This window comes from Elephas maximus, chromosome 4 (genome assembly GCF_024166365.1).
Source record: "Elephas maximus indicus isolate mEleMax1 chromosome 4, mEleMax1 primary haplotype, whole genome shotgun sequence".
In the NCBI taxonomy this organism is placed as follows: domain Eukaryota; kingdom Metazoa; phylum Chordata; class Mammalia; order Proboscidea; family Elephantidae; genus Elephas; species Elephas maximus.
In genome coordinates, this window is record NC_064822.1 from 125,115,933 (window position 1) to 125,132,259 (window position 16,327).

Consider the following 16,327-nt stretch of genomic DNA (forward strand, 5'->3'; position numbering starts at 1 on the left):
CTTGGAAGAGGTACTAGTTTCTTTCCCTCCCCCTTTTTTTCTTTTCTAGGGCCCCCAGTACAGCGTTGATAAAGCAGGGGCAATGGAGATTCATATCTCATTTCTGACTTTGAAGGGAACCATATAGTTAGATATTTTCTAGGTTTCTAGTAGGTACCCTTTATCAAGTTAAGGAAATGACCTTTTATTTTTTGCTTCCTAAAAGTTGTTTTTGTTTAAAAAATCATCAACAGGTATTGAATTTTATCAAATGATCTCTAATTGCATCCTTTAAGAAGGAAATAGTGCTTGAGACTTAGTATCTTAAACTCAGGAAAATAACCATTACCAGGTTCCGTCAAATAATATTAGACATTTTAGAGTTACAAGTGATAGCAGTAACTCTGGTGCCTACCAGCCTCTGGAGAGTTTTGGGGTCTATATTAAAAAAAACAAAAACCCTCCCCAAGAAAGTCAGATGCTAAACTAGGTTTGGCAACCACTGGTCAACCCAACTATATTAATGGTCTCTTAACTATTCTCACTGTCCCTCATCTTGCATTCTCCCTGCTTCACCCCACCTCTCTCTGCTGTTGTGGCTATGTGTGGGCTGCCGGAGTGATCTTCCTGAGACAAAAAATTTGACCAGGCCATCCCTCCAATCAAAGTTCCTCCTTTGGCCCCATTTTTTGGAGGATAAAAGTTAAAATTCTCATGTTAGCATTAACTGGCCCACACTTATTTTTCCAGCTTATTTCCCCAACTTCCTCATTCATCACTTTCTGGAACTACTATCAACAGCAAAATAATCACTTGTTGAGCTATGTGCTAGACACTGTACCATCTCCTTTATTACATTATCTCACTTATTTCTCCCAAGAACCCTGCAAAGCATATTATCCCTGCATTATAGACGAGAAAACTGAGGTGAGCAATATGTCTTTGACTTAAGTCACACAGCTGGTAAGTAGCTGAGTCCTAATCTGTCTTGACACCAGAGTCTGTGCTCTCTCTACACTGTTTTACAACTCTGCCAATAACTTGCAGTTCTCTGGAGGCCCCCCACTCTTCCAACGCCCCCATACCTCTGTGTATTCATAAGCCTCTGCTTAGAGCACCAGTCTGCCTGGGAAATGCCAACCCATCTTTTTAGTCTTGTTGTTGTTAGGTGCTGTCCAGTTGGTTCCGACTCATAGCGACCCTCTATGTACAACAGAACGAAACACTGCCCAGTCCTGTGCCATCTGCACAATTGTTGTTATGCTTGAGCCCATTGTTACAGCTACTGTGTCAATCCATCTTGTAGAGGGTCTTCCTCTTTTTCACCGGCTGTCTACTTTACCAAGCATGATGTCCTTCTCCAGGGACTGGTCTCTCTTGATAACATGTATGTGAGACATAGTCTTGCCATCTTTGCTTCTGAGAAGCGTTCTGGTTGTACTTCTTCCAAGACAGATTTGTTTGTTCTTTCGGCAGTCCATGATTTATTCAATATTCTTTGACAACACCATAATTTAAAGGCATCAATTATTCAGTCTTCCTTATTCATCACCCAGCTTTCATATGCATAGTAGGTGATTGAAAACACCATGGCTTTGGTCAGTCACACCTTAGTCTTCAAGGTGACATCTTTGCTGTTCAGCACTTTAGAGGTTTTTTGCAGCAGATTTGCCCAGTGCAATGCATCTTTTGATTTCTTGACTGCTGCTTCCATGGGCGCTGATTGTGGATCCAACTAAAATGAAATCCTTCACAACTTCAATCTTTTCTTGGCTTATCATGATGTTGCTTATTGATCCAGTTGTGAGGATTTTTGTTTTCTTTATGTGGGGGTGTAATCCATACTGAAGGCTGTGGTCTTTGACCTTCATTAATAAGTGCTTCGAGTCCTCTTCACTTTCAGCAAGAAAAGTTGTGTCATCTGCCTAATGCAGGTTGTTAATGAGTCTTCCTCCAATCCTGATGCCCTGTTCTTTTTTTTATAGTCTGACTTCTCAGCTTCTTTGCTCTGAAAACAGATTGAATAGGTATAATGAAAGAATACAATCCTGACGCACATCTTTCCTAATTTTAAACCATACAGTATCCCCTTGTTCTGTTTGAAAGACTGCTTCTTCATCTATGTACAGGTTCCTTGTGAGCACAATTAAGTGTTGCGGAATTCCCATTCTTTGAAATGTTGTCCATAATTTGTTATGATCTATACAGTCAAATACCTTTGAAGAGTCAATAAAACACAGGTAAACATCTTTCTGGTATTCTCTGCTTTCTGCCAGGATCTATCTGATGTTAGCAATGTTATCGCTGGTTCCATGTCCTCTTCTGAATCCAGTTTGAATTTTAGTCTTATCACACATTAAATCAGTTGCCGTGGTGTTGATTCTGACTCATGGTGACTCCATATATGTCAAAGTAGAGCTGTGCTCCATAGGGTTTTCAATGACTGATTTTTTGGAAGTAGACTGCCAGGCCTTTCTTCTGAGGTGCCTCTGGGTGGACTTGAATCTCCAGTCTTTCAGTTAGCAGCTGAGCTCATTAACCGTTTGTGCCACCCAGGGACTTCTGTCGCACACTAATATGGTCAATTCCAACCTTTGCCGCTTTCTAGTTGTATGATATTAGGCAAGCCACTTAACGTCTTGGAGTTTCAATTTCCATACCTGTACGATGAGAATAATAATTTCAACCTCATAGCATTTGTTGTGGACATACGCTATTTTTGCTGCCTGGAATTTGCTATCTTTCTTTGGCAGCAGTGCCCTGATTTTGCTTGGGGAGCCAGCCCTCTTTTGCTCTCTGTTTGTGTTGTGAGGTTGATGCCCCTGGAGCACAGAGGCCAAGGTAGACCACTCAGTGATCTCCCTCTTTTTGGCCACAGTGTTTGACCCAAGGGCACATGGACAAAGAAACTGAATTCCTTGGTTCTTGTCTTGAACTTTCCGGGAAGCTGACTTGCTCATTTCTATTGGATTTGACCCTAGAAGGAAAAAGCCCAGGAGTTGTTGCTGGCAGTCATATTGTAACCATGGGGGGAGAACTTGTTGACAAGGAAATCAAAGCTGAGTAAACAAAGCTGAGGAACAGGGAAAGAAATGAGGACCTTTTCATAACGTTTGAATCCTGGAGCAGGACATACCTGAAGCTAAATCCCACCCCTGTATCATTTATTATACCAGCCAATTCCAATTTTCTGTTTTAGCCAGTTTGGATCAGGTTTTGTCATTCATGCTGAAAACCTCTTAACTGGGATAGGGATGTTATGAAGATTCCATAATACAAAGGCAAAATAGCAGACGTATAATCAGTGAATGGCAGTTAATATTTTTACCTTACAGTGATTCACACTTCTCCTGAGCTGCTCTGTCTCTTATTTTTGGTTTGGTCCCCCAAAGCCTCATAGAAAGGTGACAGAGCCAGGGAGCATGGTTCTTGTTTTATGAAGGGGGAGTATTCCTCAGGCTCTTGGAACATTCTTTTATTTATGTTCTGTTCCCTTGTCTTAGTTACCTAGTGCTGCTGTAACATAAATACCACAAGTTAGTAGTTTTAAAGAACCAAAGTTTATTTTCTCACAGTTCTGAAGGCTAAAAGTCCAAATCAGGGTCTCAGCCATGTCCTTGCTTGTCAGCAGCCGTGGGTGTTCCTTGGTGCGCCTTGGCTTACCAATGATCCTCACATAGGATCTCTCTTCCCCTGTGTGTTTCTGTGTGTGTATCCTGGTCTTTTTATAACTCAGAAGTGTTGAGGTTTAGGATGCACTCTACCCTGGTATGACCTCATTAACATGACAAAAGAAAAACCCTATTTCCAAACAGGATCACATCCACAGGTACAGTGGCCAGGAAATCAACAATTTTTTTTTTTTTTGAGTGACATACTTCAACCCATAACACCCCTTGTCACAGGTGATTCTGAGCACTAAACTGTCTTTCACCAGTTATGTCTAGCATTCCAGCCTCATCTGCATTCACGGCTGACTTCTGTGGGGGAGCAGAGTGTAAGAAGAACACGAAAGAGCTGTTTCACCAAATTCCACAAACCTGGGGAGCTCAAGCAGCCTATCTGTGGGCTTCCTCTTACAGGGTGTAATGCAAGCCTTCCCCACGTGCCATGCAGCTTTCTCACAGAGCAGGCTCTGGTGTCTCTGTGGTGCCTGCTGGGAACAGCAGGGCTGTGGCTGGAGCCTCCTGGGAACCTGCAATGTTGAGCCAAGGGAGCATACTTGTTCTGGAACACATAAGAGGCACCCCCTGAGGAATTAGAAAAAACGTTGCCAAGTTAGTGGGATGGGAGATCTTATGGGTCCTGTTTCAAAATATGTCAGTGAGAATGTTGACTTGAGTCAGCACTGTTACAGGGGCCCTGGCTGATCCAAAACTTTGCTGAAGTCTGGGGAAACTCAGGTTACATATAACTGTTACATGATAAACTCCGCAAATGTATATGCCACAGAACTTAACAGATGGTGAAAAGCTTAAGAATTGCTGTTGAATATGGAAGTATGGACTAGATTTTCTGGAGTGTTTTTCAAGTGGGACACAAATCACAGTGTCATGGAGTTCTTTAATAAAAAGTATCTGGAATAATCAAATCACTAATAAATGTCAGATCTAGAGACCACACAATACAGTGGTTTTTAATGTTCTTTTAAGCAACAGTGTTTACAAAATTATTATCTGAGCTTCTACTTTAAATAGGTAATATTTGCACATGAAAACTAAAATGTACAAAAACAGCACATAGTGAAACTAGGTCTCCTCCACATCTTGTCCCTAGCCGCCCAATTTTCCTGCACATGAGAAACCACTGCTACTACTTTCTTGTGTATTCTTCTAGAGATAATTGATGCATATTTAAGAAAATTCACATACAGACATATATTTTCATAGCTAGTAGCATAATAATCATCCGAACCTTTCTTTTTTCTCACCTAGCAAAGTATCATGGTATATTGGTGTCGTGGAGCTGCCACAGCAAAGTACCACAAATTGGGTGGCTTGAAACAATGAAAATTTATTCTTTTAGAGTTCTGGAGACTAGAAGTCTGACGTCTAGGTATCAGCAGTATTAATTTTTCTGATGGCTCTGAGGGAGAATGCCTGTTTTGGTTATCTAGTGCTGCTATAACAGGAACACCACAAGCAGATGGCTTTCACAAAGAGAAATTTATTCTCTCACAGTTTACTGTGTGAGTTATCTAGTGCTGCTATAACAGGAACACCACAAGCAGATGGCTTTCACAAAGAGAAATTTATTCTCTCACAGTTTAGGAGGCTAAAAGTCTGAATTTAGGGCGCCAGCTCCAGGGGAAGGCTTTCTGTCTCTGTCGGCTCTGGGGGAAGGTCCTTGTCATCAATCTTCCCCTGGTCTAAGAGCTTCTGAGTGCAGGGACCCCAGGTCCAAAGGATGTGTCGTACTCCCAGAGTTTCTTTCTTGGTGGTAAGAGGACTCTCTTCTCTCTGCTGGATTCTGTCTTTTGTATCTCAAAAGATAGTGACTCAAGATACAACCTAATCCTATAGATTGAGTCCTGCTTCATTAACATAACTACCTCTAATTCTGCCTCATTAACATCATAAAAACCCACTGCCCGTTGAGTCGATTCCGACTCATAGCGACCCTATAGGACAGAGTAGAATTGCTCCATAGAGTTTCCAAGGAGCGCCTGGCAGATTCGAACTGCTGACCTTTTGGTTAGCAGCCGTAGCACTTAACCACTACACCACGAGGGTTTCCATTTATTAATATCATAGAGGGTAGGATAATCACATCAGATCAGAAAATGGTGGACAACCACACAATACTGGGAATCATGGCCTAGCAAGTCGACACACATTTTAGAGGGACACAATTCAATCCATAACAGTTCTTCTCTCCTAGCTTCTGGTGATTTCCTGCAATCCTTGGTGATTTCCTACAGTTCCTTGGCTTGTAGATGCATCACTTCAATCTCTGCCTCTGTGGTCATATGGCATTCTTTCTCTCTGTGTCTCAGTCTCTCCTTCTCTTTTTATAAGGATACCAGTCATAAAGAGATTAGGGCCCACCCTAAGGTCCTCATCTTAACCAGTTACATCTGCAAGGACCCTATTTCCAAGTAAAGTCCTATTCACAGGTACTGGGGTGCTAGAAATTGAACATACCTTTTTTGGGGGGGATACAATTGAACCAATAACACATAAAGATCATTGGATAACAATACATAAAGCCACAATTTTTTTTTTACTGAGGATATATTTCCACTACGGATTTTCATTTTAGGTCTGTGGATTTATCCACTCATCCATTGTTAGATGTCTATGGAATATGTATATCCTGACACATATGTTGTTACATTACAAATGTGCAAGTTTAGCTATTGGATAAACTCCTAGATATGGAATTACTTGTTCTCTTAGTTATCTAGTGCTGCTATAACAGAAATAACACAAGTGGATGATTTTAACAAAGATAAATTTATCCTTCACAGTAAAGTAGGCTACAAGTCCAAATTCAGGGTGTCTGCTCCAGGGGAAGGCTTTCTCTCTCTGTCTGCCTTCTTATCAATCTTCCCCCAGACTAGGAGCTGCTCCACACAGGGACCCCAGGTCCAAAGGACATGCTGTGCTCCTGGCACTACTTTCTTGGTGGTATGAGATGTCCCTGTCTCTCTTCTCGCTTCTCTCTTTTCTATCTCAAGAGATTGCCTCAAGACACAATCGAATCTTGTAGATTGAGTCCTGCCTCACTAACACAACTGCTGCCCATCCTTCATCATTAACATCATGGAGGCAGGATTTAAATATATAGGAAAATCACACAATACTGGGAAACATGGCCCAGCCAAATTGATACACACATTTTTGGGGAGACATAATTCAATCCATGACACTTATCAAAAATGTGTATTTTAAATTTTAATTAAAAAAAAAAAAAAAAACCCTGTTGCCATCAGTCAATTCTGACTTATGGTGACCTATGTGCTATAAAGTAAAACTGCCCTATAGGATTTTCTTGGCTGTAATCTTTACAGAAGTAGATCACCAGGCCTTTCTTCCATAGTGTTAGGTTAGTAGTTGAACACAAACGGTTTGCACCTTCCAGGGACCTTACATTTTGATAGATGTTGCCAATTTACTCTCCACAGATGTTGTATAGATTTCTACCCCTATCGGTGATGTATGGAAGTGTCCAATTCTTCCTATCCTCACATTACTTAGTATCTTATGAAACTTTTTGATCTTTGCTTATCAAATAGGTATGTTTAATGTGTATTTTTCTTGTTATGCATGAAGTTGACATACACTTAAAAGCCACTTACATGTCATTTGTATGTAGGCTTTGCTCATTTTTTTTTTCTTTTTCTTACTGATTTGTGTGTTCTTTATGCATTAAGAAAAACATCCTTGGAGGCGGGGCCAAGATGGCAGAGTAGTCAGATGCTTCCAGTGATCCCTCTTACAACAAAGGTTTGAAAAAACAAGTGAAACAATTACATATATGACAAGGTAGGAGTCATGAACATCAAAGGTAAAGTTAAGAAATCAGACTGAGTGGCAGGGGAGAGAGAGACAGTTCAGGAGTGGTGAGGAGTTGCTGGGCCTGATTCAGTGGGAACTGGCGCCCCTTAGACACGATCCCCTGGAGCAATCCTGGCAGGGCTGGTGGTGTTCGGGACGCAGTTTCCTCAGGGAGAGACAGTGAGCTGCACAGTCTACTTAAACCTCTGGAACCAGAGAAGAACAGCTCTCTTGGCAAAAGCTAAGTACTTGCATTTATTTTATGAAACCCCCAGCCCCTAAACTGGCTTCAGTGGCTGTCAATTTCCCTGGGCTTGAGAGAGGTCTGCTGCGCACTCTAAGCCATTCTCCTGGCCTTGGAGAAGGAATAAATTAACAATTGGGGGAAAGATAATCTGCCAGCTCCACTAAGCTGGAGAGTTCAGGACAGAAGCAGCTCCTGTCCAGGCACAAAACGGCCCACAGATTTTGAATACCTTTCATCCTTGTATGGACCTGTGTGGGCCCATTTCAGGAGATTAGACCCTTGTTACTGCAGTGGTGTATGTGCTTGCAATCTGACTTCAACTGTTCCAGGTGAGTGGTGGAGAGGTGGGTTTTAATGTTTGACACTGCTTTGCCTATTAAACAGGGTCCTCACCTACCCACATCAGGGGCCTGAGGACTGGTGACTCCACCCATGTCATCTAGCCACCCACGACAAGGGTCCAAGGATAAGTGGTGCCTCCCAGTCCCTACAACCAAAAGCATTGGGTGCCCATGGTCTAGCTGCAGAACCTACCCACCTGTGTGCTCTAGGGAACAGGGACACACTTTCTTCACAGACACTCGGGGGATAGCTGTCAGCCTCCTACCTTTGTTCAGAGCATGAAGCCCTGCTACAACCAGATTCCTGTGCCTACGCCAATTACCCATACCCCTCTTGGACTGTAGGACACAGTCTGTCCCACACACTTGATGACTAACTACCTGGACACCTGTGCTGAATCCATACAAGAAAAGTGAGTGGACTCCTAGGCTCTTATACCTGATAACAGCTCTAGCTATCTGGTGACAGGGCATTAGAGATTCAAAGGTGCAAATAATCAAGCTAGCTCACTCAAGCAGCCTATTTGGACATATCAAAATGAAACAAAGCAAGAAGCTAGGATACAATAAGCAAACATAAATTAATACTATAACTTACAGATGGCTTGGAGACAACAGTCAATATCAAATCACATAAAGAAGCAGACCTGATTGCTTCAACAAGTTCTCAAAACAAAGAGTCAAGGAATCCTCTGGACGAAGGTGTCTTCCTCAAATTACCAGATGTAGAATACAAAAGAATACAAAAGATTAATATACAGAACTCTTCAAGAGATCAGGAAGGAGATCAGGCAAAATGCAGAACAAGGCAAGGAACACACAGATAAAGAGGTTGAAGAAATTAAAAAGGTTATTCAAGAACATAATGACAAATTTAATAGGCCCCAAGAATACATAGACGCAATCAGAAATCCAGAAGATTAACAATAAAATTACAGAATTAGACAACTCAATAGAAAGTCAGAGGAGCATAATTGAGGAAATGGAAGGCAGAATTAGTGAGATTGAAGATAAAACACTTGGCACCAAGATATCTGAAGAAAAATCAAGTAAAAGAAAAAAAAAAAAAATGAAGAAACCCTAAGGATCATGTGGGACTTTATCAAGAGAAATAACCTACGAGTGATTGGCATACCAGAACAGGGAGAAAGAACAAAAAATACAGGGAGAATTGTTGAAGATTTGTTGGCAGAACAAATATCATGAAAGATGATATCATGAAAGATGAGAAGATATCTATCCAAGATGCTCATCGAACCCCATATAAGGTAGATCTCAAAAGAAAGTCACTAAGACATATTGTAATCAAACTTGCCAAAACCAAAGATAAGGAGAGAATTTTAAGAGCAGCTAGGGATAAATGAAAAGTCACCTACAAAGGAGAGTCAATAAGAATAAGCTCAGACTACTTGGCAGAAATCATGCATGCAAGAAGGCAATGAGATGAGTTATATAAAGCACTGAAGGAAAAAAATTGCCAGCCAAGAATCATATATCCAGCAAAACTGTCTCTCAAATATGAAACTGAAATTAGGACATTTCTAGATAAACAGAAGTTTAGGGAATTTGTAAAAACCAAACCCAAACTAAAAAATACTAAAGAGAGTTCTCTGGTTAGAAAATCAATAATATCAGATATCAACCCAAGACTAGAACACAGGACAGAGCAACCAGATATCAACCCATATAGGGAAATCACAAAAATAAATCAAGATAAAAAAATGCTCAAAACAGGGGAACAGCAATATTATTATGTAAAAGATGACAACATTACAACAATAAAGCAGGACTAAAAAATGTGGTCATAGATCTTTCATATGGAGAGGAAGATAAGACGATATAAAGAAATAAAAGTCAAGTTTAAACTTAAAAAAATAGGGGTAAATATTAAGGTAACCACAAAAGAGACTAATAACCCTACTCATCAAAATAAAATACTAGAAAAACATGAAGACTCAGCAAAAAGAAAACAGCAATGAAAAAGAGGAAAAGACAATATATAAAGAAAAACTACTCAGCACAAAAAATTAAGTGGAAAAAAGAAAATGTCAACAAACAAAAAAAGACATCAAAATGACAGCAGTAAATTCATACCTATCCATAATTACGCTGAATGTAAATGGACTAAATGGACCAATAAAGAGACAGAGAGTGACAGAATAGATAATAAAAACACCATCCATCTATATGCTGCCTACAAGAGACGCACCTTAAACTTAGAGACACAAACAAACTAAAACTCAAAGGATGGAAAAAAATATATCAAGCAAACAACCATCAAAAAAAGAGCAGGAACAACTGGACTAAACCAAAAGCAGAGAATTTCCCTGAATAAACTGAATGCTTCGAAGGCCTGAGTAGCAGGGGCAGGGGTTTGGGGACCATGGTTTCAGGGTACAGCTAAGTCAATTGGCATAATAAAATCTATTAAGAAAACATTCTGCATCCCACTTTGGAGAGTGGTGTCTGGGGTCTTAAATGCTAGCAAGCAGCCATCTAAGATGCATCAATTGGTCTCAACCCAGCTGGATCAAAGGAGAATGAAGAACACCAAGGACACAAAGTAATTATGAGCCCAAGAGACAGAAAGGGCCACATAAACCAGAGACTACATCAGCCTGAGACCAGAAGAACTAGATGGTGCCTGGTTACAACTGATGATTGCCCTGACAGGGAACACAACAGAGAACCCCTGATGGAGCAGGAGAGCAGTGGGATGCAGACCCCAAATTCTCATAAAAAAACCAGACTTAATGATCTGACTGAGACTAGATGAACTCCAGTTGTCATGGCCCCCAGACCTCCTATTGGCCCAGGACAGGAACCATTCCCAAAGCCAACTCTTCAGACATGGATTGGACTGGACAATGGGTTGGAGAGGGGTGCTGGCGAGGAGTGAGCTTCTTGGATCAGGTGGACACTTGAGACTATGTTGTCATCTCCTGCCTGGAGGGGAGATGAGAGGGTGGAGGGGGTTAGAAGCTGGTGAAATGGACACGAAAAGAGAGAGTGGAGGGAGGGAGTGGGCTGCCTCATTAGGGGAAGAGCAATTGGGAGTATATAGCAAGGTGTATATAAGTTTTTGTGTGAGAGACTGACTTAATTCATAAACTTTCACTTAAAGCACAATAAAAAGCAAAAAAAAAAAAAAAAAGCAGGAGTGGCAATATTAATTTTTGACAAAATAGACTTTAAAGTTAAATCCATCACAAAGGATAAGGAAGGACAGTACATAATGATTAAAGAGACAATATACCAGGAGGATATAAACATATTAAATATTTATACACCCAATGACAGGGCTGCAAGATACATAAAACAAACTCTAACAGCGTTGAAAAGTGAGATAGATGGCTCCACAACTACAGTAGGAGACTTTAACAGACCACTTTCGGTGAAGGCCAGGACATCCAGAAAGAAGCTCAATAAAGACAAGGAAGATCTAAATGCCACAATCAACCAACTTGACCTCGTGGACATACACAGAACACTCCACCCAACAGCAACAAACTATACTTTCTTTTCTAGTGCACATGGAACATTCTCTAGAATAGACCACATATTAGGTCATAAAGCAAGCCTTAGCAGAATCCAAAACATTGAAATATTACAAAGCACCTTCTCTGACCATAAGGCCATACAAGTAGAAATCAATAACAGAAGAAGCAGGGAAAAGAAATAAAACACTTGGAAACTGAACAATACCCTGCTCAAAAAAGACTAGATTATAGAAGGCATTAAGGATGGAATAAAGAAATCCATAGAATCCAATGAGAATGAAAACACTTCCTATCAGAACCTCTGGGACACAGCGAAAGCAGTGCTCAGAGGTCAATTTATATCAATAAATGCACAATCCAAAAAGAAGAAAGGGCCAAAATCAAAGAATTATCCCTACAACTTGAATAAATAGAAAAAGAGCAACAAAAGAAACCTTGAGGCACCAGAAGAAAGCAAATAATAAAAATTAGAGCAGAATTAAATGAAATAGAAAACAGAAAAACAATTGAAAGAGTTAACAAGACCAAAAGCTGGTTCTTTGAAAAAATTAACAAAATTGATAAACCACTGGCCAAACTGACAAAAGAAAAACAGGAGAGGAAGCAAATAACCGGAATAAAAAATGAGATGGGCGATATCTTAAGAGACCGAACTGAAATTAAAAGAATCATATCAGATTACTATGAAAAACTGTACTCTAACAAATTTGAAAACCTAGAAGGAACGGGCAAATTCCTAGAAACACACTACCTACCTAAACTAACACAAACAGAGGTAGAACAACTAAATAAACCCATAATAAAAGAAGAGGTTGACACAGTGGTAAAAAAATTCCTACAAAAAAAATCCCTGGCCCTGATGGCTTCACTGGAGAGCTCTACCAAACCTGCAGAGAAGAGTTAACACCACTACTACTAAAGGTATTTCAGAGCATAGAAAATGATGGAATACTCCCAAACTCATTCTTTGAAGCCAGCATAACCCTGATACCAAAACCAGGTAAAAAAAAAAAAAGACACCACAAAAAAAGAAAATTACAGACCTATATCCCTCATGAACTTAGATGCAAAAAAAAAAAAAAAGATGCAAAAGTCCTCAACAAAATCCTAGTCAATAGAATTCAACAATATATCAAAAAAATAACTCGCCATGACCAAGTGGGATTCATATCGGTATGCAAGGATGGTTCAACATTAGAAAAACAATCAATGTAATCCATCATATAAATAAAACAAAAGACAAGAACCACATGATCTTATCAATGGATGCAGAAAAGGCAGTTGACAAAGTCAAACTCCCATTCATGATAAAAACTCTCAGCAACACAGGAATAGAAGGAAAATTCCTCAACATGATAAAGGGCATTTATACAAAGCAAACAGCCAACATTATCCTAAATGGAGAGTGTCTGAAAGCATTTCCTTGAGAACGGGAACCAGACAAGGATGCCTGGAGAGTGTCTGAAAGCATTTCCTTGAGAACGGGAACCAGACAAGGATGCCCTTTATCACCACTCTTATTCAACATTGTGCTGGGGGTCCTAGCCAGAGCAACTAGGCTTGATAAAGAAATAAAGGGCATCCAGATTGGTAAGGAAGAAGTAAAAGTATCTCTGTTTGCAGATGACATGATCTTATACACAGAAAGCCCTTAAGAAAACTACTGAAACTAAGAGCTCAGCAGAGCATCAGGATACAAGACAAATATACAAAAATAAGTTGGATTCCTCTACACCAACAAAGAGAACATCGAAGAGGAAATCACCAAATCAATACCATGTACAGGAGCCTGCAAGAAGATAAAATACTTGGGAATAAATCTAACCAGAGATGTAAAAGACTTATACAAAGAAAACCACAAGACACTACTGCAAGAAACCAAAAAAGACCTACATGGAAAAACATACCTTTGTCATGGATAGGAAGATTCGTTGTAAAAATGTCTATTCTACAAAAAGCGATCTATAGGTACAATGCAATTCCAATGACATTTTTTAATGAGATGGAGAAACAAATCACCAACTTCATGTGGAAGGGAAGGAGGCCCCGGATAAGTAAAGCATTACTAAAAGAGAACAACGTTGGAGGCCTCACACTACTGGACTTTAGAACCTATTATACCGCCACAGCAGTCAAAACAGCCTGGTACTGGTACAACACCAGACACATAGACCAATGGAATAGAACTGAGAATCCAGACATAAATCCATCCATATATGAGCAGCTGACATTTGACAAAGGCCCAAAGTCTGTTAAATGGGGAAAAGACAGTCTCTTAACAAATAGTGCTGGCATAACTGGATATCCATCTGCAAAAAAAAATGAAACAAGACCCATACCTCACACCATGCACAAAAACTAACTCAAAATGGATCACAAAGACCTAATATAAAATCTAAAATGATAAAGCTCATGGAAGAAAAGATAGGAACAATGCTAGGAACCCTAATACATGGAATAAACAGTATACAAAACATTGCTAACAATGAACAAACACCAGGAGAGAAACTAGATACCTGGGAGCTCCTAAAAATCAAACACCTATGCTCACCCAAAGACTTCACCAAAAGAGTAAAAGGATTACCTACAGACTGGGAAAAAGTTTTTAGCTATGACATTTCCCATCAGCATTTGATCTCTAAAATCTACATGATACTGCAAAAATTCAACAACAAGAAGACAGCCCAATTAAAAAAATGGCAAAGGATATGAACAGACATTTCACCAAAGGAGACATTCAGGCAGCTAACAGATACGTGAGAAAATGCTCACAATCATTAGCCATTAGGGAAGTGCAAATCAGAACTATAATGAGATACCATCTCACTCCAACAAGGCTGGCATTAATCCCAAAAACACAAAATAACAAATGTTGGAGAGTTGTAGAGAGACTGGAACATTTATACACTGCTGGTGGGAATGTAAAATGGTACAACCACTTTGGAAATCAATTTGGCACTTCCATCCAGCAATTTCCCTCCTTGAAATATACCCTAGAGAAATAAGAGCCTTTACATGAACAGATATATGCACACCCATGTTCACTGTAGCACTATTTACAGTAGCAAAAAGATTGAAGCAACCAATGTGCCCATCAGTGGATGAATGGATAAATAAATTATGATATATTCACACAATGGAATAGTACACATCGATAAAGAACAATGATGAATCCGTGAAACATCTCATAACATGGAGGAATCTGGAAGGCATTATGCTGTGTGAAATCAGTCAGTTGCAAAAGGACGAATATTGTATGAGACCACTATTATAAAAAATAGTTTAAACACAGAAGAAAATATTCTTTGATGGTTACAAGGGTGGGGACGGAGGGAGATGGGTATTCTCTAAATAGTAGAAAAGAACTATTTTAGGTGAAGGGAAAGACAACACACAAGACAAGAGAGGTCAGCACAACTAGGCTAAACCAAAAGCAAAGAAGTTTCCTGAAGAAACCGAGTGCTTCAAAGGCCAAAGTACCAGTGGTGGGAGCCCGGGGACCACGGTTCCAGGAGACTTCTAGGTCAATTGGCATAGGGCCCATTTAAGATGCATCAATTGGTCTCAACCCACCTGAAGCAAAGGAGAGTGAAGAACACCAAAGACACAAGGTAATTATGAGCCCAAGACACAGAAAGGGCCACATAAATCAGAGACTACATCAGCCTGAGACCAGAAGAACCAGATGGTCCCCAGCTATAACCAATGACTGCCCTGACAGGGAACAAAACAGAGAATCCCTGATGGAGCAGGAGAGCAGTGGGATGCAGACCTCAAATTCTCGTAAAAAGGCCAGCCTTAATGGGTGACTGAGACTAGAAGGACCCCAGAGGTCATGGTCCCCAGACCTTCTTTTGGCCCAAGACTGGAATCTTTCCCAAAACCAACTCTTCTGACAGGGATTGGACTGGACTATGGCATAGAAAATGATACTGGTGAGGAGTGAGCTTCTTGGCTCAAGTGGACACATGAGACTATGTGGGCAGCTCCTGTCTGGAAAGAAGATGAGAAGGCAGAGGGGGACAGAAGCTGGCTGAATGGACACAGGGAATACAGGGTGGAGAGAAGGAGTGTGCTGTCCCATTAGGGGGAGAGCAACTAGGAGTAAATAGCAAGGTGTATACAAATTTTTGTACAAGAGACTGACTTGATTTGTAAATTTTCTGTTAAAGCACAATAAAAAAAAAAAGAAAAACATCCTTGCCTGTGATGAGTTGCAATATTTTTTGCAGTTTGATGATCATATTTTGGCTTTATGTTAATTTATTGACACGTATATAGGCTTAACAAAGAGATGCAGCTCTGGAGGAGCTCACTCATCTACCCCACAAAATTTGGAAGACAGCTACCTGGCCAACCAACTGGAAGAGATCCACATTTGTGCCATTCCAAAGAAAGATGGTCCAACAGAATGAAGAGATTATCAAACAATATCATTAATTTCACACACAAGTAAAATTTTGCTGAAGATCTTTGAAAAGTGGTTTCACCAGTACATCGACAGGGAACTGCCAGAGATTCAAGCCGGATTCAGAAGAGGATGTGAAACAAGGGATATCATTAATGATATCAGATGGATCTTGGCTGAAAGCAGAGAATACCAGAAAGATGTTTACCTGTGTTTTATTGACTATGCAGAGGCATTCGACTGTGTGGATCATAACAAATTATGGATAACACTGTAAAGAAGGGGAGTTCCAGAACACTTAATTGTACTAATGAGAAACCTGTACATAGACCAAGAGGCAGTCATTTGAACAG